General features: G+C 46.8%; 1 pseudogene across 1 annotated transcript in view; it reads right to left on the minus strand.

Moving 5' to 3' along the window:
- Positions 1–27,828, minus strand: part of LOC146771192 (opticin-like) — a 511,949-nt pseudogene that overhangs the window by 106,706 nt on the left and 377,415 nt on the right. The window contains exon 3 of the transcript XR_014975171.1: positions 5,499–5,521. The product of XR_014975171.1 is annotated as an opticin-like (transcript). The remainder of the gene's footprint in view (positions 1–5,498; positions 5,522–27,828) is intronic.

Consider the following 27,828-nt stretch of genomic DNA (forward strand, 5'->3'; position numbering starts at 1 on the left):
CTAAACATTTGCATAGAAAAGGTGGAGTCCACGCTTTGGCTTTCACCCATTGTTTTAGCAAAAAAAAGATCTGGGGACTTGAGGATGTGTGTTGACCTAAGGAGCCTTAACGAGGCCATCTGGGTTGATGGTTTTCCTCTCCCGCGTATAGAAGACCTCATAGCGAAAGTCGGCTCCTCTTCTTGGTTTTCCAAACTTGATCTTAAGGCTGCATACCATCAGGTTGAATTACATCCTCAGTCCCGTCACCTCACAGCCTTTGTCACTCCGGATGGTGTTTTTCAGTTTTGTCGTCTTCCCTTTGGTCTTGCTTCAGCTGCAGCAATATTCCAAAGATTAATGACGGAAATGTTCAAAAATAACTCTCATGTAGTCGTTTTTCAGGATGACATCTTAATTTTCACTCAAACTGAAGAAGAGCATGATTTTGTAATTGATCAAGTTTTCACTATTCTAACAAACAGAGGTGTTACTTTACAGAAAAATTGTAGGGCAGACTGCTTGTCAAGACTTCCCATACATGATACAGATGATCAGGACTGGGAAGTTGAAGTTGAGGAGTGTTTTGTAGCACTCATTGGTCAAGAGAATTTGTCTTTTGCAGAAGAGGATTGGAGCAATCAAATTGAGAAAGATCCTATTCTCAAAGAGGTTGTGTCTCTTATAAAAAAAGGTTGGCCTAAAGAAAAGTGTTTATCAGAACTTCAGATGTTCTGGAAGGTCAAGGATGAACTATCTTTAGAAAGTGGAAAGATATTAAGAAGTGATAAGCTTGTGCCTCCTTCTCACTATCGCGAAAAGATCATTTTGGCCGCACATTCTGGTCATCTTGGGTCAACCATCACAAAAAGAAAAGTAAGAAATGATTTCTGGTGGCCAAGAATGGATATTCAGATTGATGATACAGTCAAGCATTGTTCACGTTGCAACACCAGCGACAAAGTCTTAGTGCTTGAGGGTTCTGTTGAATCTTCAGTTCCTCCTCCTAGTAGGGCTTGGCAAAAACTTGGTATGGACTTTCTTGGACCTTTCCATGTTCTTCCTTCTTGTTCAAAATATTTTTTGGTTTTAGTTGACCATCTTTCTAGATGGGTTGAAGTCGAACCCATTTCTATTCCTGATTCAAAAAGCGTCATAAATTGTTTGAATAACATTTTTCTGAGAGAAGGGTATCCAGAAGAGATTCTCACTGATAACGGGGTTCAATTTGTGTCACATGAAATGACTTCATTTCTACTTTCTTGTGGCATAAAGCACACCAGGACTCCATTGTACCATCCACAAAGTAATGGTAAAACTGAGAGATTTAACAGAGTTGTGGTGGAATGTGTGCAAGCAGCATTTAGATCAAAATTTTGTGTTTTACAAGCTGTTAAAGATCTTGTTTGGTCGTACCGCACTTCACCTCATGTTGCAACCAATTTTTCTCCTTTCGAGCTTATGAGAGGTAGAAAAGCGTCATCAGAAGTATATCCATTCTGGATGGTAAAATCGTTTCATTCTGGTTGTGACATGAGGTGCATGTGGGAATCCGCAAGGGAAACTTCTAGTGGTGTTTGCTCTAAGTCTCATAAATTTACCAACATGAAAGAAACCAACAGACTCAGAATTGGAGATTGGGTCAGAGTTAAAAATCCTGTTACAGTGAGAAAAGGTTTTTCTAAGTTTCTTGAGTCACAGCAAATTGTGGAAATGCGGAAGAATGCTGTAAAATTGTCAAATGGTAACTGGTGGAGCACTTCACGTGTTGCCAAGGATCCCTCTAGTTCTTTTAATACTATTAAGCCAAACCTAAATGTTTCAGAGGGGGATGGTGTTAGGAAAAGTTCCAGGTTTACTGTTAGACCTCGCAAATTACAAGATTATGTTTAATTCTGTTTAATTCTCTTTTTGCGTTAAAAAAAAAGGGAAAACCACAAGATAATGTCTAGTTTTCATTACTAGTGTTTCGGCTACTACTGGTGTTTCAGTTACTTTCTTGTTTTCTGGTATTTCTTTTTCTTTTCTTATTTTCTCATTTTTCACTTCCTGTTGTAACTAGTCTTATTTTATTGAAAAGGGGGAAATGTGGTGATGTCATGTAATCAGAGAGTTGCAAGAACTCTCATATGTCATTTAGAGTGTACGGGACCACATGGTTCCAGGTGTTCCAGGATTGACAGTTTCAACCTGTGCCTTGGCTGTGACGGGGCGGCTCTCTGTATTACCGATTAAACTACATTACAAGTGTACCTGTTTCATCCCTCTTCATTTCAATTTCCCTTGGACATTGTGGATCACGAGAACTACTGTATGCATTTATTGTTTGAAAACCGGTTCGAACAAGGAGGGCGATGAGGTGACCATCACCACCCCTCCAATGGACCAATTAGAATGAATTCAGCCCCTAAAGATTTTAATTTTGAGTGTAGCGAGTTAGAGGAAAGATATAAATGAGTCTGCGCTTACATTATAAAAAGTTCTGGGTCCTAGTTCCTGTACTGGTTCCTGAGTGCTGAGTCCTGAGGTTTGGTTATCCTGATGCTACGAGAGACTCTGTCATTTGGACTTCGAACTTTGATGGGGAGTAGGAACGAGACCGTCGCGGGAGTAGCCCCGGGAGGAGATTGCGTCCGAGGAGGTTAGAGGGACACTCAGTCAGTATTGGGAGATCTATCCTGTGATTTGCGGTTCATTCTTCTTTCTGGTGAACCATTCTCTTCATCGCCCTATGGCCAAGGGTAATGAGTATTTTCCATTTCTATTTTAATTTTACTTAATGCTTACAGATAATGTTAAATGTATTTGTCTAATAAAACTGTACTTATTTACTTTCATTCAATGAATTCAGATAAAATCATATGCTAACTTTAAGATTGAGTCTGTGATTCTTAAATAAAACATGATCAATAAATATTAAAGGTTTTAATCGTGATTGAGCTGGACTTAATCACCATCAACTGATTCTACTAGTTGGTCCATCGACCGAATAGCGGAGTACCTTGATGTTTAAACCTGACAGTTTATAAGATTAATTTATATAATGTGTATAATGTACATTAGGTCATTTTAATAAGGTACCCCGTTCCTCCTGCAGCTCGTCTACTTTTCATTAATCCAGAATACTGAGAAAATGTGTGTATTCGGTGTCATGGGCCCCACCGACATAGCTTTATATCAATAAATAGGTGTAGGGGTTTTCTGGGTTGATGTCATAAGGAAATGGGGTTTTAATAATCGTGCTGCATCACCCCTTAAACATGTCTCAGGCCTGCCACTGCAGGGCCTGCGTGTGCAGTTTGCTGCCACTTCGACTTGGCAATTACAGCTACTTGCCAAGCCGTAAACTCACCTTTTATTACACCTCAGTCACACCAAGGTAGGCCATAGGTCGCCCTAAGGGCAGGGTGCTGTGTAAGTAAAAACTGGGAAGTGAGGGAGAGGGAATGAAGGAAACAGTATCAACATTCTGAACTTCAGAGACCGGTATGGAGCCATGACCATTACATCTGGTCAGCAATCAAAAGAAAATATGGAAGAGTCGGTGCCTGATGATGAGCTGAAGAGAGAGGTGTGGCAAAGTAAGTAGACAGGAGAGTTTGAAATTGTTTACTATAATCATGTTTCCTATTTTTATTCTGCTGCTTTACGATGAAATTTAGAATCTTTTAGTTCAGATAAAATCCGAGTGCCTGAAGGTGTTTGACATAAAGTTTTGAAAAATTATTGGGTCCTAGGTTTCGGATACTGGAAACCCAGGACTGGAGATGAAAATCCTAAGTGTGTACTTTGTTTATTTGCCTTTTAACCAATTTAGTTGTATTCGTAATTCTTTAGAGTGTGGTCAAGAAAAAGAACACTATTGTTGTAATCGAGGGAATCAAGGTTGGAGGATGGGATTGAACTGGTCTTTGGCTGAGTCTGTGGTCCCCACAGTGGGCTTAGTAACTGATGTGGACTTAAAATCAGAAGATGTGGTGTTTGAGAGCTGATATCAGGCTATGAAAGAAGGTAGGTAACCTCCTGCCCAGTGCAGCACTTTCCATTTGAGTGGTTATGTTGAATCCCAGGGCAAGATCCTTCCTTTGGAGGAGTAACAGAAAGCAAAGGAGTCGAGTCGGGACACTGTGAAGAGAGGGTTGGGACGGAAAAGAGAGCTAGGGTTTTGTAAGTGCTGGGTGCAGCAGAGGCTGAAAGAGATTTGGATGAGTGAAGAGGAATTAACACCAAGGATGCATTTGAGATCACGGGAGAGAAATGTATATAGAGTACAATTAGAAGAAGACGGCAGTAGGCGTATCTTGTTTAGTTAAAACTATGGTTAACTAAACTGAACACTTTCTCCAGGGGTAAGGAGTAGCAAGAGCCCGCTAAAGACTCTTTTTCAACAATCACGTTTTCTAAGGACTAGAATGTCGTGGACACGTGGGACAAGTGTGGGGTGGAACTTGCAGCTGTTCAGTAGCCCTTGAGGGTAGATGGCCACATGGACATGTCACAAGTGTACTTAATGCATCCAGATGAGGTACAATGGTGAACGGAGAAAATTCGTTTTTGCGTGGATGGGTTCTGGGGCTGTCAGCGATTGTCAGTTGGCAACTTACTCATGAAGATGAGGGTGCAGATATTGGAGTAAAAGATTTCGTTTTCATTGGTAAAGAGATTATTTGAAGACCCAAATGAGGTGGGTATATTGCCAAGTTGGGAAATGAGAGAACAGGAGTGTCCAAAATATAGCATTTCTGGACACCCACAGAGAGGCTGATGGGTGAAAAAATAAAAGAGCACACCTAACGGACTAGGACAATTCTACAGGCAGGATCTAATGATAGTGCCCTATTAGTGATACCGAATGATGTATTGAAATGCCGAGGTCCACCTCAGACATTGGAAAAGCAATGGGGACCACACCAACCACTCTAACACCTCATTCCTTTAATTTGTATTGCCTTTATAAAGTGCTTCTTTCCACAGTGGTGACAAATCTGTACAAAACTGTAAGTTAACAAAAGCCTCAATGTAAGAGGGTCGCAAATGACTGAGGACCGACAGTGAGTGTTCCTTAAGGAGACGGAATGAAATGAGTCCAGTGGTGGAGCAAACTGATAAAAGGAGTTCATCCCATTATTTCAGGATAAGCAAAGAAAATGAGCAAAAGCAGAAATGGGTACAAAAGGATGTGGGGCGACCAAGTGAGGGAGAGAAGCAGAATGAATGTTGGCAGTGTTTCTATAGAAGATGATCAGGCAATAAATTTAGATACAGATGAGAACTAAAATATTCTAAGAAACAACACAGAGTAACAACATAACAAAGGGGAGAATTAACTTGAGCCAGTGAAAAGAAGCAAGAAAAAGAGTGACATTAGAAGAGAGAGTGAGTTACAAAAAACAGATTGAAGAGGAGACATGGAAATAGATGTGGAAACCTAAAATGAAAGAGATGTAGTAGCCAAGGAGAGACAAAACTAGGGCGAGCATGTGCATTTAACTTGCATAAAAAAGTAAGAACAGACGTACCTTAGGTGTGACGGAGGTGAAACCTAAAAAAGCAAAGAAAAGAAGTGTGCTTCAGGAGGAGAATAATCACTAAAAGGAAAGAAAACAGCAAAGTAACGCCCAAATTGCAAGGAGCAGAAAAGAGTGTTAGGGGTGGAATAAAAAGAATACAGAGATATAAGAACAGAGGTGATAAAATGGCCCGGATTTTACTTACCTGTGCTTTGGATGTGCGGGAGTATGGGGTCCTTCAAGATTGAACAGTAAACAGTTAGTTGTAAATGGTGAGATGTTTAGATTTCAAGAGGACAGGAAGGCAATGTCTGAGTATCATCTGCTAAGAACCAGCCAGTAAGTCCCTCTATGGCCACCTCTCATAACTAGGAATGGATGAGGAAGAGCTACATGTGCGCAAACAGTCATGATTAAGAAGTACCCACATTTCATGGAAACCCCATTTACCAAGGTCTGGAACACAGGCATCATGTTAGGCTCATTCTAGACATCTGTAGTGCTAATGAGTAATCACACCATGGCGCATTGGCACTGGGAACGTGTCTTACACTTTGAAGCATAATTTCACTCATTGTGTGTGGGGTGCACTCCTCACCGAAAAGTGTGGGAAACAACCGTTACACCGCATGCATTACAATGCAAGCTTTTATCTCGCATGCCGTTGAAACGCAAATGGCTTGCTGTAGGGGGTAGAAGATGTTGGATTTAAATTCAACACCTTTCCTACTGTTGCACAGACTGGAGTTGGAATAGTAATTTATACTATTCCAACATCCAGCGCAACCCGACATCAAGTCTGGGTAAAAAATTGCGTTGCAGCGGTATGCGGGGTAAAATAATGCGTTGTAACGTCATACAACCAAGAGTGTCTCTTGTGAAGAATGAATCCCACATTTTGGAGCACCTTTTCATTCAATGGGTGCATTACATTGAGTCACTCATCCAGTGCTTTTCTTGGCACTTCAGAAGCACAGTCTCCTCATTGAATGAGACTAACTTCTTAAGTGCAGTGTCACTCACTCAGTGTAAATCTGGCTCTTTGAAGTACAGTGTCATTAACTGAGTATGAGTCCTGGAGTGCAGGTTGCTTACTGGATGTGAGCGTCACATTATACACACCATGGAGAACACACCCATTTATGGTACACGTCTTACACCTTCAGTGCTGGCAGGTGGTGGCTACAAGCTGGATCCCACTTCCAGAAGCTAGAATGATGTCAGGGCCTGATTTTTTGGGAACTTTATTAGTGTTTCTACTAATAATGCCCCCATTTCTAGCAACCTTTAAGGTGTGGATAATGAAGGTAAAATCCTGTAACATATTCATTGTTGGTTACATGCAGGCTCATGTGCTATTTTATCGGGTTTGGAACCTGTGATTTACATGTTACATAAGAATCTCTGCAACAAATGTATTAACCCGCTGGGTTGATCAATGATCCAGAGCAGGCAAAAGAATCCTCTAAACTATTTTAGAATGATTCAGGTCTTTGACCATAGATTACATGTCTTGCTCTGTGACAAGTGCATTAATCACCTGAGCTATTCCTATAAGTGTCTTACACCCTTCAGCTATCTTTAAATGTAGGCAGTTACCCTACTTAATTTCAGCAACTGTTTAATGCTCTCCTACCCCATGCAACCTGCCTTCCAGCTTCTGCTCCACCTTTTAACTCCTTACCCCACTATTCGCATCCCACACCCCTTAGGCCATCAGTTTTTCTATCACTTCATTCTCACCTGCATAACAATCCCCTACAACCCTCTCATTCCACCACACCCACTCCTTACCCAACCACCTTTTCCACCCCTCAACCTCTCCTGTCCTTACCCAAACACTCTTCACACGCCTTACACCACCTTATACCACAGTGCCTCCAATGCCTCCTGCCTTGCAGACCACTTTTAGGCTCCCCCTGCCCCAGTCTCACTCTGTCCTCATTCCTCTTCCTCCCACCTTGCCTAACGGCCTCTCTACCTTCCCTCTCCGTCCTCCTACTGTGCTTAATTCAGATGCCTCACGCGTCCCATTTATCACCTTCTTTTGGACCCTTCAGCTCACCTCGACCTCGTATGGCACTTTGTCCCTAGAACAGTCCAGAGCTACATACCCAGCTTACTGAAGGTGGAAGCCTCTCTCTCTTGCAGTCTCCCCTCCCTGGCTGAGCTTCCCTGTACTGTCGTCTATTTCTCCACCCCCAGCCTCTCCTCACTGTGGACAATATTCCTTTCACATGATGTGATACCTCTTGCTGCCTTGCATAGATAACTAACCTCTACTGACGTGCTCCCCTCCCCTTCTCACCCTGTAAAGGTCCTCCTTCACCTCCTCGAGCCTTACATTGGGCCTTTCTCATCTACCTGAACCCTCATGGCCACCTCCCTTCCTACTCCAAACCCCCACTTACCTTTAACCATCCCCAACCAATCTCCTCCACCCAGCTGGACTTTCTCCTTAGCAAGGCACGATCAATGGACAAGAACCACCCTAAACATCTATGAACTGACCTTAGATTCAACTTAAGACCTGTTCTTCACAGAAACCTAGCCAGGGGATGACATATGGCTGACCTGCGGTGCAGAAATCCTATTGGAATAGAGAATCCCACCCTAAGATGTGCCACGAAGATGAAGGGAGGCCTAGCAGGTATTATCAGACAGCCTTCAAGATTTCAGGTTCTGACAAGGCTGAATGCAAACCTCTTACTGTCCACTGCTCCCCTTCTGCCACATTCTCCTTCTCATTTAGTAAACCACAGCAATCTCTGGGAGACCTGGACATCTCAACTGACCCACCCTTAGCCCTAGGGGCCCAACATTTCTCCTAACTTGTCTCTGGGCTGACAATCTCGTGGGCAATGGCTTGGATGTAATATTCGCTCTTCCAGGACTCGCCACAGTAAACTTCTCCATAATGTGTAGCAACCATCACCTAATTTCCTTCTTTGTGAACAACCTGACAAGAACACCGACCAACCTACATACAGACAGTGGAAGAGGCTCAGCCTTTCAGCATTTGACTCCCATCTCATCATTACCTGATGAAGAACTGTTCCACAACCAGCCCTTGCAACCCCTGGCTCAGAGGTCACACAGAAGCACCACACATAGAAAGTAAACCGATTCTGAAAGTTTAGCTTACTTTCTGCTGTTTCCACTGCCAGGCACCCAAGCCCCAGACAGACATTTAATGGTTAAAAATGGATCAATAGGTGGAGACTTCCACCCATTGTCCTTCGCCTTAATTCTCCCAGACATCTTATTTGATGCCGAGGGCTTGGTATAGGGGCGAAGGGGGATGTTTTTTCCTCCCTGTGACATGACAGGAAAAGAAAAGGTCTGAAAAAATGCTAAATTTCCTGGTTTTGTGTTGTCTGCTCGGTGATTCCAAAACCTCTCAAATGAGCCAATAAAAGACATTCTGCTGAGCATAAAATGCAAAGATGGTGTGTTTTGTGCTCAGCCAAATTGAATATGTTTTACTGGAAGTAACTGGGGCATTTCATGGGAAGCGCTGTGTCTTGCATCCATCTTAACTTGCTACAGATGCACTGATGACACATAGAAGCCTTGTTGTACATGTGTTTTTAATGGTTTTGTCTGAGCGTTAAAGTTCAGGAATCTCCCTTTCCCGCCTATCGAGCATCCTTATTTAATGAAGCCAGGATTCCTGATTGCGACCCGGCATTTCTACCATTCAACAGCTAGCATTCTCATACAGCTGACAGTAACTGTACAGCATCCTTCACTGCTTACTGTAAAAGGCTTAAAAAATGAATACGTTTCGTTAGTCTTTATTATCGATAAATTTCATCAAAAAAGACAATTACAAAGTAAGAAATACAAACAGGATAAATGTTAAGAACAAGTCCAAATTAACACAATTAGAATAAAATCATGAGTAAACACAGCTCTAAAATCTAGTTCCTCCTATTTCTGATAATTCAGACCCAACCCAAAAATTTGGCCACTGCGACTACGACACATTCACCAGTATCAAATCTCAGAATTCTTAGGGCTTCAAACCCTTGTCTAGTTCCCAATGTGCGACATATAGATTTAAGCCATTTGGCCCGGGGGGCAGCATAGGCCGGGCAAACAAAGAATATGTGACCTACTGAATCAGCACAGTCAGTACACCAGCTACAGGAATCACAGGTCACACCCTTCCATTTTTTTGTAAATGATTTAGTTGGTAAGGTGCCAACCCTAAATTGATGGTAAAGTTTCCTGTCGCTGGGCCTGGTAATAATGTCCAAGTAAGCTTCTAAAAGAGGGACTTTTTTATGCTCAAGAAACCTGCCTGACAAGGACTCAGCTGAAACTGAGGATAGATGTTTTTGTAGCACCATTGACCAATAAAGGCTTTTAAAATGTTTTTTGGGGGGAAAAGGGTTGGTAACCGGGTCGGTCCAAAGAATTCCCAGTCCCATAGATTCCAAAAGTTGGCTAACTTGCCTGAACCAGATGATGTTACCGGCTCCCAAGATGGAACGGACGTCCAGAAATGCCTTTGCATAGGGGCCTAATTCCGGGACCGTCCATAATCTCCTCCAGAAGGCCAATGGTTTAAACCTAGCAATGTCATCAAAAGAATGACAGCCAAGATCCAGCAGGAGCGGTTTCACTGGAGTGGAACGGGGGAGACCGTAAGCTTTCTGAGAAATTTGTGTTGCGCCTTAACCAGGGGGGAAAGATCGGCAAAACCCCAGAGTTCAGCGCCGTATAGGATCGCTGAGTTAATCCTTGCATTGTAAATTTTAATGGGAGGGCCTATCATTTTCGACTGGGATTGCTTTTGTTCTTTTACCAAGCACCCAGAGAGCTGGGCAAATTTAAGGGATAGGGCATCTATTTGTGGCCTCCAGTTCAGCTTATTTTCAAAGACTACCCCCAGGTAAGTCATAGCATTGGTTCGTTCAAGTAAATCATTATTCATAGACACATTGCCTTTCACACATTTCCCTTTGTTAAAGACCATGTATTTGGTTTTGGAAACATAAACTAACAGGTCAAAGTCAGAGCAAAAGTTGGCAAATACATTCAAAGCCACCTGTAGCCCAGACAAAGTCTGGGATAGGAGTAGGGTGTCATCGGCAAACATGAGGAGTGGGATTTTGGTACCACCCAGCATAGGGGCGTCCGTAGATGTAGAAGAAAAATACTGCACAACTCTATTTATGAATAACAGAAATAGAGTGGGCGCAAGGACGCACCCTTGCCTGACGCCCCTACTAACTTTGAATCTATCAGTAACCTGCCCTTGATTCCCCCATCGAACTTGTGCAAAGTTATTTTCATGCAACCTGATGACAATGTTCAAAAGATCAGCAGGCATCCCCAGCTCCGCTAATGCCCCCCAAAGTTTAGACCTATTGACTAGGTCAAATGCTGACCGAAGATCGACAAAAGCAGCATATAGAGTACCACCACAAAGATAAACCGTTTTCCAGACGATCAGTTGAAACTTGAACGCCTGGTCGATGGTACTAGTGCAGGGTCTGAAACTGGCCTGCAGGGGCGAGATGATATCCTCCTGCTCGATCCAAGACTGGATTCTTGCTAGGATCATTCTTGCAATGATTTTTTTAACAGAATCAATTAAACTAATCGGGCGATAGTTCCCCGGGCAGGAGCGATCACCTTTCTTAAAGATGGGCAGAATCTCAGCGCCCTTCCAAGATTCGGGAATGGAAGCCCCCTTGGCTATAGCAGTTGCCATGAGTGCAATGTAAGGCACCCAATTGCCAAGATCGAATTTGAAGAGATCCACGGGAACACAGTCTATACCCGGTGCCTTGCCACTAGGCACCTTGGTTAGAGCCATCTCAACCTCTTCACAATCGAATTTAAAATTCGGGGATGTGGACAAATCCCGAATAGGGAAAGAGGCGATCGCTTCGACCAGATTAATATCCGAGAACTGGGACTCAAAGTGCGACACCCAGATATCAGGGAGTACATGATTAGAAGGGACCTGCGTACTCGGGGAGTTGCCCCACTTCACGATATGCCAGAACAAAATTAAATTCTTTTGTTTACTAGCAGAAAAAAGGTCATTCCAGTGATCATTATCCCAATCTTGTTTGGCAAGAACTTTAGCCTTGCTATAGTCTTTCCTGGCTAGTCTAATAATAGCCTGTTTTTTAGTTTTAATAGCAAATTTCAGTTTGCTATAAGACTCGCAGCAAGCTTTATTATACCAAGAATTTGGCTTTGGAGTGAAGGATTTCTTGACCTTGCAAGGTTTGGAAAAAAGAGACCTAAGGCCAAAAAAAAGATTTTCATGTATGTGAGTAGACTCACCAGCGACATCCTCAGGGCTCCGAAGAGACTGTAAGTCTTCCAATGCACAAGAGACTTTTGAACTGATCTCATAGAGTACTACACTATCAATGGCAACCTTTTCCCAGCGCACTCTCCGTTGGTTGTTAGTTAGGAGGGCATCGGCAGTCGCTATCTCTGATGGTTTGTTTCTATGGGCTGGACAAAACAAGAAGCTCAAAACTAAAGGATTATGGTCGCTCTCGGGGCGGTCTAGAACCACCATATCGCATAATGTGGACCAAAACTCCACTTTGATTAGGGCATAATCGATTCTACTGCTACGACGACGACCATCAGAAAAGGTCTCCTTGCCATTTTTATCTGATGGAGTCCGTCCGTTGGCAGCCCTGAAACCACGCTCCATACATAAACTCATCCACTGGATAGCAGATTCAGTCCACCTCTTGATGGGGGGGAGATCAAGAGGTGGGATGTTCAAAATTGCATCCACTTCCAATGTGAGTGAATCCCAAGCAATATGCAGAGGCTCAAAACAACAATTTAAATCACCCACTATTACCACATTAGTACATGTATTGACGGTGTCCAAAAACCCATCCAGTTGTAAAAAGGTGTTTGTGCCACGCCCACCTGGAAGGCCCCTGTTATATTCATTTATAATCAGGATGTCAGGGTCGTCATTGAGTTGCAATGAGATGATCAATATGTCGGGGCTATCAATGGCCAATTCAGTGAGTCTGTACTTGAGAGTTTGCCTTACCCATATGCAGAGACCGCCCGAAGGACGGCCCCTTGTTCCACTGGAAGCCCCCTTGTAAAAGTTTACATACCCAGAAAAATAAATAGGGTCCACAGCCCACGTTTCCTGAAATACAAGGATATCGTGGATGGTTGCCCAAGCAGACCAATCTTTTGTTATTATTTTACTACGGAGACCAGCAATATTCCATGAGGCCAAAGTAAGAGGGGGGGAGCTAGTAGAGTCAACCAGCAGGGGGGCAGGTAGGGAGCCCAATACGACTGGGTGGGTTACGGTAATACCAGGTCCTATACACTCAATCTCAAGGACACAAGGATCAGTGTGAATGGTTGGTGGTCTGTCGATATGCGACAAACGGGTACGAGGTACCGTCTCGGTTCTCAATGGGTTGGAGTTAACTGGGCTAGTGCCCTGGGGATTATCTAGACACTCCAAAACTGGTAATAAGGAATCAGAATTTCTAAGGGGGACATTTTGTAAAACACGGGCAAAGTTGGGATACAAGACACCCGAACCCAAGTGTACCCCCCTTGACCCACCCCGACTTACAAACCCGGAACATTCAGGGCCAGCAGAGGCCTTACTCGCACAACCCAAAAAGAGTAGGTTTGATGACGGTCAATCAACCCCTTCTAAAGTATTCAAGGGGGCAAAGAAATTAGACAGTGGGAGATGAAAATCAAATCCGGGCTGACGACGAAAGCCCCTGTTAACCCTTTCCCAGCCAGTAGACATGTCACAGGGAATAACACATGGGACAAGAGGGTAGAAGTAAGACAAATCCAAAGTAATTATTCCAGTGACACTCGAGGTGTTAGGATGGGAACATATATGACTCACCACCCTTGGGTCCCGAAAGTTAATAATCACACAATCTCCCTCCACTTTCTTAACCCCATTGCCCAACCAGCTCACCCTACGTACTGTCAGGATCTCGGCACATAATCTAGCCGGCAGTGGCCTATTTCCATTTAGCCAGTGAATTACTTTGTTCTTGAGCTCGCTATAGGACTCGATCTTTGCCTCGGGGAGCCTTGGAACACCTACCATGATGACAGTATATGGCAGCGACTCTGGGGGGAGATTAATACATGGAAGTTTTAAGAAAGGACCATCACCCTCAGTAATGGGCTGTCTGGTTGTCATATTACTCTTATTAATAACGGAATTTCTAGCTGGATCATTGGGCGTAACAGTACTAACAGGTGTGTGGGATACTTCCACAACATGATCTTTATGAGCATGGGAATGGGAGGGTACACTAACCAAAGGAGTAATACCATTAGGAACAATCCCCGTTTTATCAGCTATATCAGAGGTTGGTAAAATCTAAGAGCCAGATGGAGTCACTATAATCTTCTCCAGTAAGGACGTGTTAGTAAGCACCATACTTTCTATTTTCCCAATGGAGGTAGAGAGTCGATTGACTCTCTCGTATAACGGTAGGAAGAAAGATTTAAGCAGTTGCTCCACAAGCTCGGAAAAGCCAGTGGGCAGGGAGTTGGCATTAGACAAAATAGTGGGAGAATGAGATGACATAAGACTCCCAACAACAGGAGGAGTGCTACAAGGCAACTGGGAATGGGGAGCATGACGTAGGTTGGCAGGTTTGGGCAGTTTAGACACTTTAGACACTTTTGCACGTCTACCCTTGAAGGGCACTCCCACACGTTTTCTTTTCCCAAGGATAGACTGAGACTTTCTACCCAAGGTCGGGGTGTCTATGCGTGACTGTTCAATAGTGGGCTGTGAAAGAATAACACTAGTATTTGTTGGTAAGCCACTAGGTTCAGAAATATTTATGATATCGGGAGTGTTTTCCAGAGAACTCAGTGCCGATATATCCAGCGACCCTTGCACGTTACTAGGTAGCAAGTCGGAAACGGGTTGGGGCTGCCTACATTCGGGGGAAATGGCTGCCATGATGTTACCAAGGGACGATCTTTTAGCTGAGATTTCTAAGGACAGTCTTTTTTCTGTTAAAATAATTTCTTGTTCAAGGACCCGAGCTGCTCTTGTAATAAAATTATCAAGAGTCCCTGTTACACGACCCCCAATACTACCCTGCGCAATCTTCCTACCAGACCTTAAGGAAGTCATCCTCGAGGGTAAAGACCAAGCAATAGGGGGGGTAGCCAGAGGAGGTGACAAAGGACCTAGGAATACAAAATGATGCAGGTACCAGAAATCACATTAGGGTAAAACACTAAAATAACGTAGCAGCTACTGCGAACGGCTGTCAGCCGGATAATGATAAAACATAAACTCACAATTGCACAAGTATTTGTATCACTTAAATAAATAAAAGTCAAACCTGGAGGGGTGGCCCGTCTCGTCCACGGCCGTCCACGAACGGCCACAAACGGCCCGCTCTTTGCCCGGTCTTCGCCCCGAGCTGCGTCTCGCGCGCGTTCCGCTAGCGCGTTAGGGAGGGGCCTTGTTAATGAGTGGGAGGGCAAGAGGGGGCGGGATCGGGAAGAGGAGCCAGGTGTGGCGAATGATTTAGGCGCTGAGCACCGTGGTCCTCGCAGTCCCGAAGGTGAGGGATTCAACAGCCTTCCCCCTTGGTACAGCGTAGCGTCCTTGCAGGTCCTCTCAGATCGTAGGTCACAAGCAGAATGAAAACCCAGCAGGTAATGTGCACTGTCGAAGCCTGCGAGCGGCCCCCGCGTAGCGGGGGCCGCGAGGCATTGAATGGGTGATGGAGGCAGGGTCGGGAAGAGGAGCCAGGTGTGGCGAATGAATTAGACGCTGAGCACCGTGGTCCTCGCAGTCCCGAAGGTAAGGGTTTCAACAGTGTGAGAAGTTGGCCATGTGAGAAATTGGCCTGGTATATGATGTTCACTAGTTAAAGTGACCACCTTGTACCATGCCAAGCAACCCTTATGGTGTGGTTGTAAGTCAACCTTTTCGGACTAGCTGCCCTAGTGGTAGCGTAGGCTAAGCAGTCTTTGAGGCTAAACTCGTGAAACGTGTTAAGCAGGCTGTTTTACCAAATGTAACCCCCCTTTATACCAATGAAAGGACACCACACAGATATATATTGAAAATATATATGTATTTATTTCTCAAAGTATCCCCTAGACTCTTTATGAGCACAGGAGCACAAATCGTTAAACAAGAATACGTTAGAATACACAGAAGTTGCACTTTATATGGATAGGCCCTGGTGGCCGCTCGAACCATATACTAAAATAGTGGTATAAGTACCACGAACAGAAAAGGGAAAAGGCCTAGGGCCTCTAGAATCGCTGGGCCTACAAGGAGCTAACTTTAGTTAGTGACCAGGAGGTCCACGGGTTGCGTGTGCAGAGCAAATAGTCACACGCGTGCTCCCATAGGTTTTCAATGGGTGCGTAAAAGTTACAACGTTACTGCAAAAAGGATCTTCCGGATGGACTATGAACTCAAGATTGGAAACACAGACACTAGAGATGATTCTCTACACTTGGGCACCGGAGTGCCAGCTTTACCTCACCCACAGGAAGCGGGTGCATAGGCCTCGAAGTGCGTCGGGTTTCTTCTATCTGTTCAATGGAGCCTGTGGACAAAGATGCTGCAGGCGGTCGGTCCGGAAGGGATGCGGTGGATCCAAGAGTGGATCGGAGTTGTAGAAGACCTGTAAGCAGAGGGGACAGTGTTCACAGTCACTAGCCAGTGACCAGCGTGGCACCAGGTGGGTACCAGGCGATGTCGGGTGCAAACAGGAAGAAAGGTGTAGCTTGTCTCTGCAGCCACGTGGTCCCTGAAGGTCGACGACGTCCAGGAGTCGGTTCACGAGCTGTCCCACGCAGGCTCTCGCTGTCGGCGGTATCGGCGACTTGGTCGAAGCAAACAAGCCTTGGCAAAAGCAATTGTTGTGGAAAACGAAATAAGCTGATGGTTCTGACCAGCAAGGTCAGAGGGACTGCTCCTTTGGAGGGGAGCAAGGGCCAGTCTGGAGCAACCAGACCAGCGGTGTATTTCTTGAAGTTCGTCGCCAAGATGGCCACTAGCCAGCGGGCCAGCAACCGGTTAGGCGCGTCGAGTGGCAAAATGCAGAAGGGCCCCACGCAGATCGTGGATATGCTGGAGGGCTCACCTTTGGTGCAGATGCTGCTCGGGTATTGGGCTTCTCAGATCCCAAAGCACAACTTGGAGGGAGCCTCGGTTGTTGCGCTTGCAGCTTGTCGTGGTCTTTTCAAGATGGATGGCTCCACGTGTCTCGGTGCCTCCACAGGTCTCCTCTTTTCAGGGACTGTGGATCGGGCGGTGAGAGGTCTGGAGGTCCAGGTCTTGTCAGTCTCTGGGCTCGGGCTCCGGCGGGAGGCGGCAGCAAAGCAGACGTTGATTCGCTGGATGGTGCTTGCGTTAGCAAGGTGGTCACTCCCTGACCACAGGGGAGATTGGCTTCAGTCCTCTGTGCGGCAGAGCGTCGAAGTTCCCGTCTTCTTCTTAGTTTCAAGTCGATTCCAGGATGTCTGAAGTCTTAGGACACAGCTCCTACCTTTAAGCGGATTCTAGGGGCCGGACTACCTGCCAGGTCCCTCCCTAAGGGTGGGACCAGGAAGGGGGGTGGTTACACCCCCAATCCTTTGTCCAGCTCGCCCCAGGCCCGGGACTGGTGTGCCCCAGGACCGGATTGAACTGGCGTATGCACCGTGGCTCCTTGTGAGCCTCAGGCATGTCTGGTTTCTTTCAAGCCCTACCTGACCAATACACAAAATCCTGTCTGGGGTGGTGCACGCACCTCCCCTGGCAGGAAACCCTTTGTCCACACCTCCCAAGCTGGAAGGACTCCCAGCAGCAGGAGGGCAGACTTGTGTCTGTGGTGGCAGCATCCATTTTGTGGAGCTGAGGCTATGTCTGATTTTACCCGGGTTTCAGGTACTGTACATGTCGTGTCCCTCTAGAAGGGTGGAATGCTAACCCCGTCGCCAGAATTGGCGAGGGGTTAGTATTCCAATTCGTATGACACCTTACTCGACATGTTTTGATAAAGCCAAACCAAAGATAGCATTTAACCGCGAGGTACATAATGCACTTAAGAGTATATGGTATGACGATATCTGGAAACAGTAGAAGGAAGTGGTTCCGACCACTGCAGACAGGCTCAGCTCATGCCAGAGCACCATCTCACATAGAACCAAGCACTCTGCCTTCAGGATTGTTAAGGCCTGCCATAGGAGTGACTTATAGGTTACCAGGTGTCCCATTTAAGGTTAGGTATAAGTATACTACACCTAAGTAAGAGGTGGTTACACCAACTTACCCCAGCTGAGTGATCAGCCAGTTGTGTCAAATTTGTTAGGCCAGGCCAGGGGTGGCACAATACATGCTTCAGCCCCTGGTAGGCCTTAGATACACCAATTCCCTGGGTACCTAGTGTACACTGGTACAGGGGCTCACAGGGTGATCCACTTCCAATTGGTTATGCACCTAGGGTGCATAGTGTGAATTTAGTAGAGAGAACAGCAGGCTGGGGGTCTGATTGGCAGGCCCACAGCCTCAATATGTCAAAAACCAGTGAAGCAAAAAGCAAAAATTTGGGGTGACCATAGGATAGCAGACCCTACTCTCCTACACAACCCCCCCCCAAACGCAGGGACATTAAACTAGCCTTGACCAGTCTCGTCTTCATGTCCTAAGTGGAAGTACCTGGAGAGACCATCTGCATTCCCATGGTCAGTACCTGGCCGGAGCTCCACTGTAAAGTCCATCCCCTGTAGGGAAATGGACCACCTAAGCAGTTTGGGGTTTTCACCCTTCATCTGATTTAGCCACAAGAGGGGCTTATGGTCGGTCTGAATCGTGAAGTGAGTGCCAAACAAGTATGGCCTCAGCTTCTTCAGGGCCCACACCACAGCAAAGGCCTCTCTCTCAATAGCTGACCAATTCTTCTCTCTGGGGGTCAACCTTCTGCTAATAAAAGCAATGGGTTGGTCTTGACCATCTACATTAAGTTGTGACAGCACAGCTCCCACACCCAACTCAGAAGCACCTGTTTGGACAATAAACTCTTTGGAGTAGTCAGGACTTTTCAGGATAGGTGCAGAGCACATGGCCTCCTTCAGGTCATCAAATGCCTTTTGACAGCTTACTGTCCACTGAACCTTTTTGGGCATCTTCTTGGATGTCAGATCATTAAGAGGAGTCACAATGGACCCATAGTTCTTAAACTTCCTGTAGTACCCAGTCAAGCCCAAGAAAGCTCGAACTTGAGTCTGGGTGGTTGGAGGAGACCAGTCCTTGATGGATTGTATCTTACTCTCCAGTGGTTGAACTTGGCCTCCACCTACAAGGTGGCCCAAATACACAACCTTACTCTGCCCTATCTGGCACTTAGTAGCCTTGATAGTGAGGCCTGCCCTTTGCAGAGCCTCAAGAGCCTTCTTCAGGTGTCCTCCCAGGTGGAGCTAAAGACAGCAATGTCATCATGATATGCTGCACAAAAGTCATCCAACCCAGTAAGGACTTGGTTCACCAGCCTTTGGAAGGTGGCAGGTGCATTCTTCAGACCAAAGGGCATCACCACAAATTGATAATGCCCACCGGGGGTTGAGAATGCTGTTTTGGCCTTAGACTCCTCAGCTAATCTGATTTGCCAATAGCCAGCTGTTAAGTCAAATGTGCTCAAAAACTTAGCAGAAGCTAGTTTGTCTATGAGCTCATCTGCCCTTGGAATAGGGTGTGCATCTGTCCTGGTGACAGCATTGAGACCCCTGTAGTCCACACAGAACCTCATCTCTCTCTTGCCATCTTTGGTGTGAGGTTTGGGGACCAGAACCACTGGGCTAGCCCAGGGGCTCTCTGAGGGTTCAATGACACCTAATTCCAGCATTTTGTGTACCTCAGCCTTTATACAGTCCCTGACGTGGTCAGGTTGTCTGTAGAGCTTGTTCTTTACAGGCAGACTGTCACCAGTGTCCACCACATGGGTACACCAGTCAGTTTGGCTAGGTATTAGGGAAAACAGATGTTGAAATGATTGTAGAACTTGTCTACATTCAGTCTGCTGATGGGCAGGGAGGTTGCCTCCAAGGGTCACTCCTTCAACTGAGCCATCTTCAGGGTTCTGAGACAACAGGTCTGGGAGAGGGTCACTCTCTTCCTCCTGTCCCTCATCTGTAGCCATGAGCAAGCCCATGTCTGCCCTGTCAACATATGCTTTTAACCTGTTAACATGGAGTACCCTGTGGGGACTCCTGGGAGTTCCTAGGTCCACCAAGTAGGTGACCCCTCCCTTCTTTTCCAGGATTGTATGGGGTCCAGACCATTTGTCTTGGAGTGCTGCTGGGGCCACTGGCTCCAACACCCATACCTTCTGTCCTGGCTGAAACTCAACCAAGACAGCCTTTTGGTCATGCCAAGCTTTCTGTAAGGCCTGGCTTGCCTCAAGGTTTTTGGATGCCTTCTCCATATACTCAGCCATCCTGGAGCGGAGACCAAGTACATAGTCCACTATGTCTTGTTTAGGCTTTTTGAGAGGTAACTCCCATCCTTCCTTCACTAAACACAGTGGGCCTCTTACAGGGTGCCCAAACAACAATTCAAAGGGACTGTAGCCAACCCCCTTTTGTGGGACCTCTCTGTAAGCAAACAGAAGGCAGGGTAGAAGGATGTCCCATCTTCGCCTAAGCTTTTCAGGTAATCCTTTGATCATACCCTTTAGGGTCTTGTTGAATCTCTCAACAAGCCCATTGCATTGTGGGTGATAAGGGGTGGTGAACTTGTAGTTGACACCACATTCCTTCCACATAGCTGACAAGTATCCTGGCATGAAGTTGGTACCTCTGTCAGAAACCACCTCCTTAGGAAACCCCAATCTGGAGAATACTCCCAGCAGGGCCCTGGCCACAACAGGAGCTGTAGTGGTCCTAAGGGGAATTGCCTCTGGATACCTGGTGGCATGATCCACTACCACCAGTATAAATCCGTGCCCAGATGCAGTGGGAGGATCCATGGGACCCACTATATCTATTCCCACTCTTTCAAAGGGGACCCCCACCACAGGTAGTGGTATGAGGGGGGCCTTTGTTGTGCTACCTGATTTGCCACTGGCTTGGCAGGTCACACAGGAGCGACAAAACTCCTTGGCATCTTCATTCATGTGAGGCCAGTGAAAGTGAGGGACAAGTCTGTCCCAAGTCTTGTTCTGGCCTAAGTGTCCTGCTAAAGGAATATCATGGGCCAAGGTAAGAAGGAAGCCCCTGAATTGCAGAGGTATAACCAACCTCCTGGTAGCACCAGGCTTGGGGTCTCTAGCCTCTGAATAAAGGAGCCCTTCATCCCAATACACTTTATGGGTACCTTGAGCATTCCCAGCAGCCTCAGCAGCAGCCAGCTGTCTGAGGGGTTCAAGAGAGGGACAGGATAACTGAGCCTGCCTCAAGTCAGCCCTTGAAGGTCCCCCTGTCCCCAGAAACTCAACCTGATCAGGTTCAAGCTCTTCAGGGACAGTTCCTTCAGGGTCCTCTAGATCAGCTTCCTGGGAAGGTTGATCATCACTCTGAGGCAGGGGGGAAGGCACAGCCTTGACCCTCCTGTTCTTCTTCTTGGTAGGTGCTTGGTCCATTGTTCCAGGATCCAAGACCTGTGGTTCAGTAAGGCACTTTTTGGCCTGTGACCTGGTCACAGCAAGGACATGTGGTGATATACCTAACATCTCTGCATGTGTCCTGTACTCCACTTCAGACCATAGAGAACTCTCTAGGTCATTGCCCAACAAACATTCTACTGGGAGGTCTGCACTAACCACAACCCTTTTGAGGCCAGTTACCCCTCCCCATGAGAAGTTAACAACTGCCACACTATGTGAAGTAGTGGCATTGCTGGCATTGGTCACCAGGTAATTCTCACCTGGTATGTACTGTCCAGGGTCCACAAAGCCTGGTGTCACCATAGTGACACTGGCACATGTGTCCCTGTAGGCTTGAGCCACTTTTTCATTAATTAAAGGAGTCTGTCTGTACTTGCCCAGGTTACTGGGGCTCACAGTCAGGGACAAATCAATGTCCCCATCACAGATCAAGACTGCCTGTGTCAGGGTTCTGTCTAAGTCAGAATCTCCTTCAGTTCCCATAGTGATTCCCACTACACCCTTTGTCTGGGGACCAACACTGCTAACAGTAGTACTGGGAGCAGGTGCCTTAGGGGCAACAGTGTTGGGGGCTCCACCCTTTTTACAATCACTAGTCCAGTGAGTTGTATTCTTGCAATGATTGCACCAGGGTTTCTTTTGACCTTCTTTCTTCTTTCCTTTAGATTGTTGTTGGGACCCACCCTCCTTAGCAGTAGTTTGGGGCCCTGTTGAAGACTTCTGGTCTTTATTCTGATCTCCACCCTTTTGGTCTGTTTTCTTCTGATCACCCCCTTGGCCCGGTTCTGGTTCTTTTGCTTAACCCTGGTTCTGACCCATTTGTCTGCCTTCTTTCCCAATTCTTGGGGAGAGGTCAGATCAGAGTCAACCAAGTGTTGATGCAGTTGCTGGTTTTGACAGTTATTTAAAATCTGTTCTCTCATCATCAAATTGTACAATCCTGTATAATCAGATACCTTACTTCCCAGCAACCAACCCTCCAAAGCCTTCGTGGCACATTCAATGTATTCAGACCAGTCCTGAGTCTGTGTCTTCTGGGTGTCTCTGAACATTAACCTGTACTGTTCAGTGGTTAAGCCTAACCCATCAACTAGGACACTCTTCAGGGCTCTGTAATTTCTGACATCCTCTTCTCTAACAGTGAGGAGTCTATCTCTGTCTCTTCCTTCAAAAGAGAGCCAGAGGATTGCTGCCCACTGGTCTTCAGGAACCTGCTGTACTTTGCAGGCTCTCTCAAGAGCAGTCATCCATTTGTGGATGTCATCCCCACTTTTGTAGGGGGGCACAACCTTAGACAGGTTCCTATTATCAAAGACCCTATCTTTGTCCTTAGGGACAATGCTGCCACCAGTGGGTATAGACCCACTCTCTTTATGCTGCCTAGCCTTGCTCAGTTTCTCTTCCATCAGAGCTACTTCTAGCTCCTGCTTCCTGATCCTCAGCTGGGCTTCTTGCATTCTGGCCTCATGCTCCCTCCCCTGAGGGGTGGTCATCCTTCTCCTGGAGTGACCTTGAGAGCCTCTAGAGGCATGAGAAGCATTAGAGTCACCTTAGTGATTCCTTTGCCTCCCAAGCCCCTGGTTAAGTCCACTAGGGAGATCCAATGGGGTGATCCCATTGTCAGTCCCCAATAGCCTTAAGTTAGCTTGGCCACGTATAACACTTGGCACTGGGCTAATTCTCCCTTCATCCTCACTACCTTCTGTATCCTCACTACCTTCTGTTTCCTCCTCTGTAGTATGATTCTCATCTAAGGGATGGCTATTGGAAAGGGGTACTTCAGTAGCATCTTCAGAAGGGGGGCCTCCTGTTCCTGTCCCTAAGGGGCCTGACTGGGAGGCTTTCCTGAGAGCTTTCTGATCTTCATCAGCCTGTAAGAGCTCCCTGAGTTCAGCAGAAGTAGGATTCTTGGGCTGTTTAAGGCCCCTGATATTTGCCAACTGCCTGAGCTCATTTTGATTCAGGGTAGCAAAGATGGATGGTGCCCTCTGGGGGTCACTCTCAACAGAGATGGGTACAGTGGACCCCTCTGCCCCAGCCATTGCTCTTAAGTGTGGGTGGATGTGTTGCAATCTACCTACACTTGGGTTTACCTACTAAACCTATCTAGTAGTTGTAGTCAGGGTGTGCTACTCCCTTTGCTCTACAACAACTAAGTTCAGTAGAACTTAAGTATATCTATCTTGTTTTATATGTACCTACAGGTACCTATGTGATCTTTCAATTGGTAACCAAGAGATTACAATGGTAAAACACAGCAAGCTCAAATCCAACCGCTGCTCACCAATGTGAGAAGTTGGCCTGGTATATGATGTTCACTAGTTAAAGTGACCACCTTGTACCATGCCAAGCAACCCTTATGGTGTGGTTGTAAGTCAACCTTTTCGGACTAGCTGCCCTAGTGGTAGCGTAGGCTAAGCAGTCTTTGAGGCTAAACTCGTGAAACGTGTTAAGCAGGCTGTTTTACCAAATGTAACCCCCCTTTATACCAATGAAAGGACACCACACAGATATATTTTGAAAATATATATGTATTTATTTCTCAAAGTATCCCCTAGACTCTTTATGAGCACAGGAGCACAAATCGTTAAACAAGAATACGTTAGAATACACAGAAGTTGCACTTTATATGGATAGGCCCTGGTGGCCGCTCGAACCATATACTAAAATAGTGGTATAAGTACCACGAACAGAAAAGGGAAAAGGCCTAGGGCCTCTAGAATCGCTGGGCCTACAAGGAGCTAACTCTAGTTAGTGACCAGGAGGTCCACGGGTTGCGTGTGCAGAGCAAATAGTCACACGCGTGCTCCCATAGGTTTTCAATGGGTGCGTAAAAGTTACAACGTTACTGCAAAAAGGATCTTCCGGATGGACTATGAACTCAAGATTGGAAAAACAGACACTAGAGATGATTCTCTACACTTGGGCACCGGAGTGCCAGCTTTACCTCACCCACAGGAAGCGGGTGCATAGGCCTCGAAGTGCGTCGGGTTTCTTCTATCTGTTCAATGGAGCCTGTGGACAAAGATGCTTCCCTTCGGTCCGGAAGGGATGCGGTGGATCCAAGAGTGGATCGGAGTTTTAGAAGACCTGTAAGCAGAGGGGACAGTGTTCACAGTCACTAGCCAGTGACCAGCGTGGCACCAGGCGGGTACCAGGCGATGTCGGGTGCAAACAGGAAGAAAGGTGTAGCTTGTCTCTGCAGCCTCGTGGTTCCTGAAGGTTGACGACGTCCAGGAGTCGGTTCACGAGCTGTCCCATGCAGGCTCTCGCTGTCGGCGGTGTCGGCGACTTGGTCGAAGCAAACAAGCCTTGGCAAAAGCAATTGTTGTGGAAAACAAAATAAGCTGATGGTTCTGACCAGCAAGGTCAGAGGGACTGCTCCTTTGGAGGGGAGCAAGGGCCAGTCTGGAGCAACCAGACCAGCGGTGTATTTCTTGAAGTTCGTTGCCAAGATGGCCACTAGCCAGCGGGCCAGCAACAGGTTAGGCGCGTCGAGTGGCAAAATGCAGAAGGGCCCCACGCAGATCGTGGAGATGCTGGAGGGCTCACCTTTGGTGCAGATGCTGCTCGGGTGTTGGGCTTTTCGGATCCCAAAGCACAACTTGGAGGGAGCCTCGGTTGTTGCGCTTGCAGCTTGTCATGGTCTTTTCAAGATGGCTGGCTCCACGTGTCTCGGTGCCTCCACGGGTCTCCTCTTTTCAGGGACTGTGGATCGGGCGGTGAGAGGTCTGGAGGTCCAGGTCTTGTCAGTCTCTGGGCTCGGGCTCTGGCGGGAGGCGGCGGCAAAGCAGACGTTGATTCGCTGGATGGTGCTTGCGTTAGCAAGGTGGTCACTCCCTGACCACAGGGGAGATTGGCTTCAGTCCTCTGTGCGGCAGAGCGTCGAAGTTCCCGTCTTCTTCTTAGTTTCAAGTCGATTCCAGGATGTCTGAAGTCTTAGGACACAGCTCCTACCTTTAAGCGAATGCTAGGGGCCGGACTACCTGCTAGGTCCCTCCCTAAGGGTGGGACCAGGAAGGGGGGTGGTTACACCCCCAATCCTTTGTCCAGCTCGCCCCAGGCCCGGGACTGGTGTGCCCCAGGACCGGATTGAACTGGCATATGCACCGAGGCTCCTTGTGAGCCTCAGGCATGTCTGGTTTCTTTCAAGCCCTACCTGACCAATACACAAAATCCTGTCTGGGGTGGTGCAAGCACCTCCCCTGGCAGGAAACCCTTTGTCCACACCTCCCAAGCTGGAAGGACTCCCAGCAGCAGGAGGGCAGACTTGTGTCTGTGGTGGCAGCATCCATTTTGTGGAGCTGAGGCTATGTCTGATTTTACCCGGGTTTCAGGTACTGTACATGTCGTGTCCCTCTAGAGGGGTGGAATGCTAACCCCGTCGCCAGAATTGGCGAGGGGTTAGTATTCCAATTCGTATGACACCTTACTCGACATGTTTTGATAAAGCCAAACCAAAGATAGCATTTAACCGCGAGGTTCATAATGCACTTAAGAGTATATGGTATGACGATATCTGGAAACAGTAGAAGGAAGTGGTTCCGACCACTGCAGACAGGCTCAGCTCATGCCAGAGCACCATCTCACATGGAACCAAGCACTCTGCCTTCAGGATTGTTAAGGCCTGCCATAGGAGTGACTTATAGGTTACCAGGTGTCCCATTTAAGGTTAGGTATAGGTATACTACACCTACGTAAGAGGTGGTTACACCAACTTACCCCAGCTGAGTGATCAGCCAGTTGTGTCAAATTTGTTAGGCCAGGCCAGGGGTGGCACAATACATGCCTCAGCCCCTGGTAGGCCTTAGATACACCAATGCCCTGGGTACCTAGTGTACACTGGTACAGGGGCTCACAGGGTGATCCACTTCCAATTGGTTATGCACCTAGGGTGCATAGTGTGAATTTAGTAGAGAGAACAGCAGGCTGGGGGTCTGATTGGCAGGCCCACAGCCTCAATATGTCAAAAACCAGTGAAGCAAAAAGCAAAAATTTGGGGTGACCATAGGATAGCAGACCCTACTCTCCTACAAACAGCCTTCCCCCTTGGTACAGCGTAGCGTCCTTGCAGGTCCTCTCAGATCGTAGGTCACAAGCAGAATGAAAACCCAGCAGGTAATGTGCACTGTCGAAGCCTGCTAGCGGCTTCCGCGAAGCGGGGGCCGCGAGGCGTTGAATGGGTGATGGAGGCGGGGTCGGGAAGAGGAGCCAGGTGTGGCGAATGAATTAGACGCTGAGCACCGTGGTCCTCGCAGTCCCGAAGGTGAGGGATTCAACAGCCTTCCCCCTTGGTACAGCGTAGCGTCCTTGCAGGTCCTCTCAGATCGTAGGTCACAAGCAGAATGAAAACCCAGCAGGTAATGTGCACTGTCGAAGCCTGCGAGCGGCTCCCGCAAAGCGGGGGCCGCGAGGCGTTGAATGGGTGATGGAGGCGGGGTCGGGAAGAGGAGCCAGGTGTGGCGAATGAATTAGACGCTGAGCACCGTGGTCCTTGCAGTCCCGAAGGTGAGGGATTCAACAGCCTTCCCCCTTGGTACAGCGTAGCGTCCTTGCAGGTCCTCTCAGATCGTAGGTCACAAGCAGAATGAAAACCCAGCAGGTAATGTGCACTGTCGCTTTTAAGTCATGTCCTTGTACTTTTTATTTCGGTACGACCGAGTCAGTTTCAGGCCAGCACCGGGGAGACACCCTACTCGTCGGGAAGATTCCCTGGGCGTCTGTGGGACTTGCTGCACAGTGTTAGCCTGTGACTGAAAAAATGAATACAAATTAAGTGCTTACGGATAGCAGATAGAAAAAAGTTGCCTTACCACAGTTTCAACGAGGAGGGTCCTGACAGTGTTCATCACCAGCAGTAATTTAAAGAAGCATTTGCAATGCAATAGGTCTCGCATTTGCGAGAGTTTAATCTATTGGCATTGTAAATGACTATGCCTTTAATTTATCTGTTTTAAAAACCAACACATAAATAAAAGGCATTGCCATTTACAATGCCCATAGCTGAAACCCTCGCAAATGCGTGACCTATTGCATTGCAAATGCTTGTTATACATCTGCCAGATAAATAATTCTCAACTAGCTACACAAAGTTAAATGAGACAAAGCCACCTTTCTTGCCTCCTACTCATAAATCTGCCATAAAAACATTTCTCAAAGAAGCTACTTGAAGTTGAATGTCATTGAGAGTATGTATCTTTGCGCAGACCATAGAATCTGATACGGGCTGACTACCTACCCTCCCTGCTTATGAGAATTTTACTGTAAGTGGCTTGTGGACATTGTCTCCTCCCAATATGGCAGGCATTGAAAAGTGCTGATACCCCCCCCTGCATCTGGAGTGTCCTCCTGGTTTGGGCCAAATGATGCTTACTGTAAAAGCATGGTTACTGCTTGATTCCTGATTGCGACCCGGCATTTCTACCATTCAACCATGCGCCCGCCTAACCCCACCCGGAACTCGAATCTCGTGTGTTAAGGACTCAATTTCGGGTCCATTAACTGTCCAGACAAAATGAACAGTAATGCAAAAAAGAACTTCAAGCACAGTACACTAAAACAACACCCGTTAACACTCATTGTAGATAACTACTACACAGCGACCAACGGCAACACGAAAACTAACTCCATTTTTTACACTAATCGCCCGACTAAATGGAAAACCACCTTCTCTCTACACCTTCAACTCGCCAAGTCAGTAATCATTCCCT

The sequence above is a fragment of the Triturus cristatus genome, unplaced genomic scaffold (assembly GCF_964204655.1).
Source record: "Triturus cristatus unplaced genomic scaffold, aTriCri1.1 SCAFFOLD_185, whole genome shotgun sequence".
NCBI classification, from domain to species: domain Eukaryota; kingdom Metazoa; phylum Chordata; class Amphibia; order Caudata; family Salamandridae; genus Triturus; species Triturus cristatus.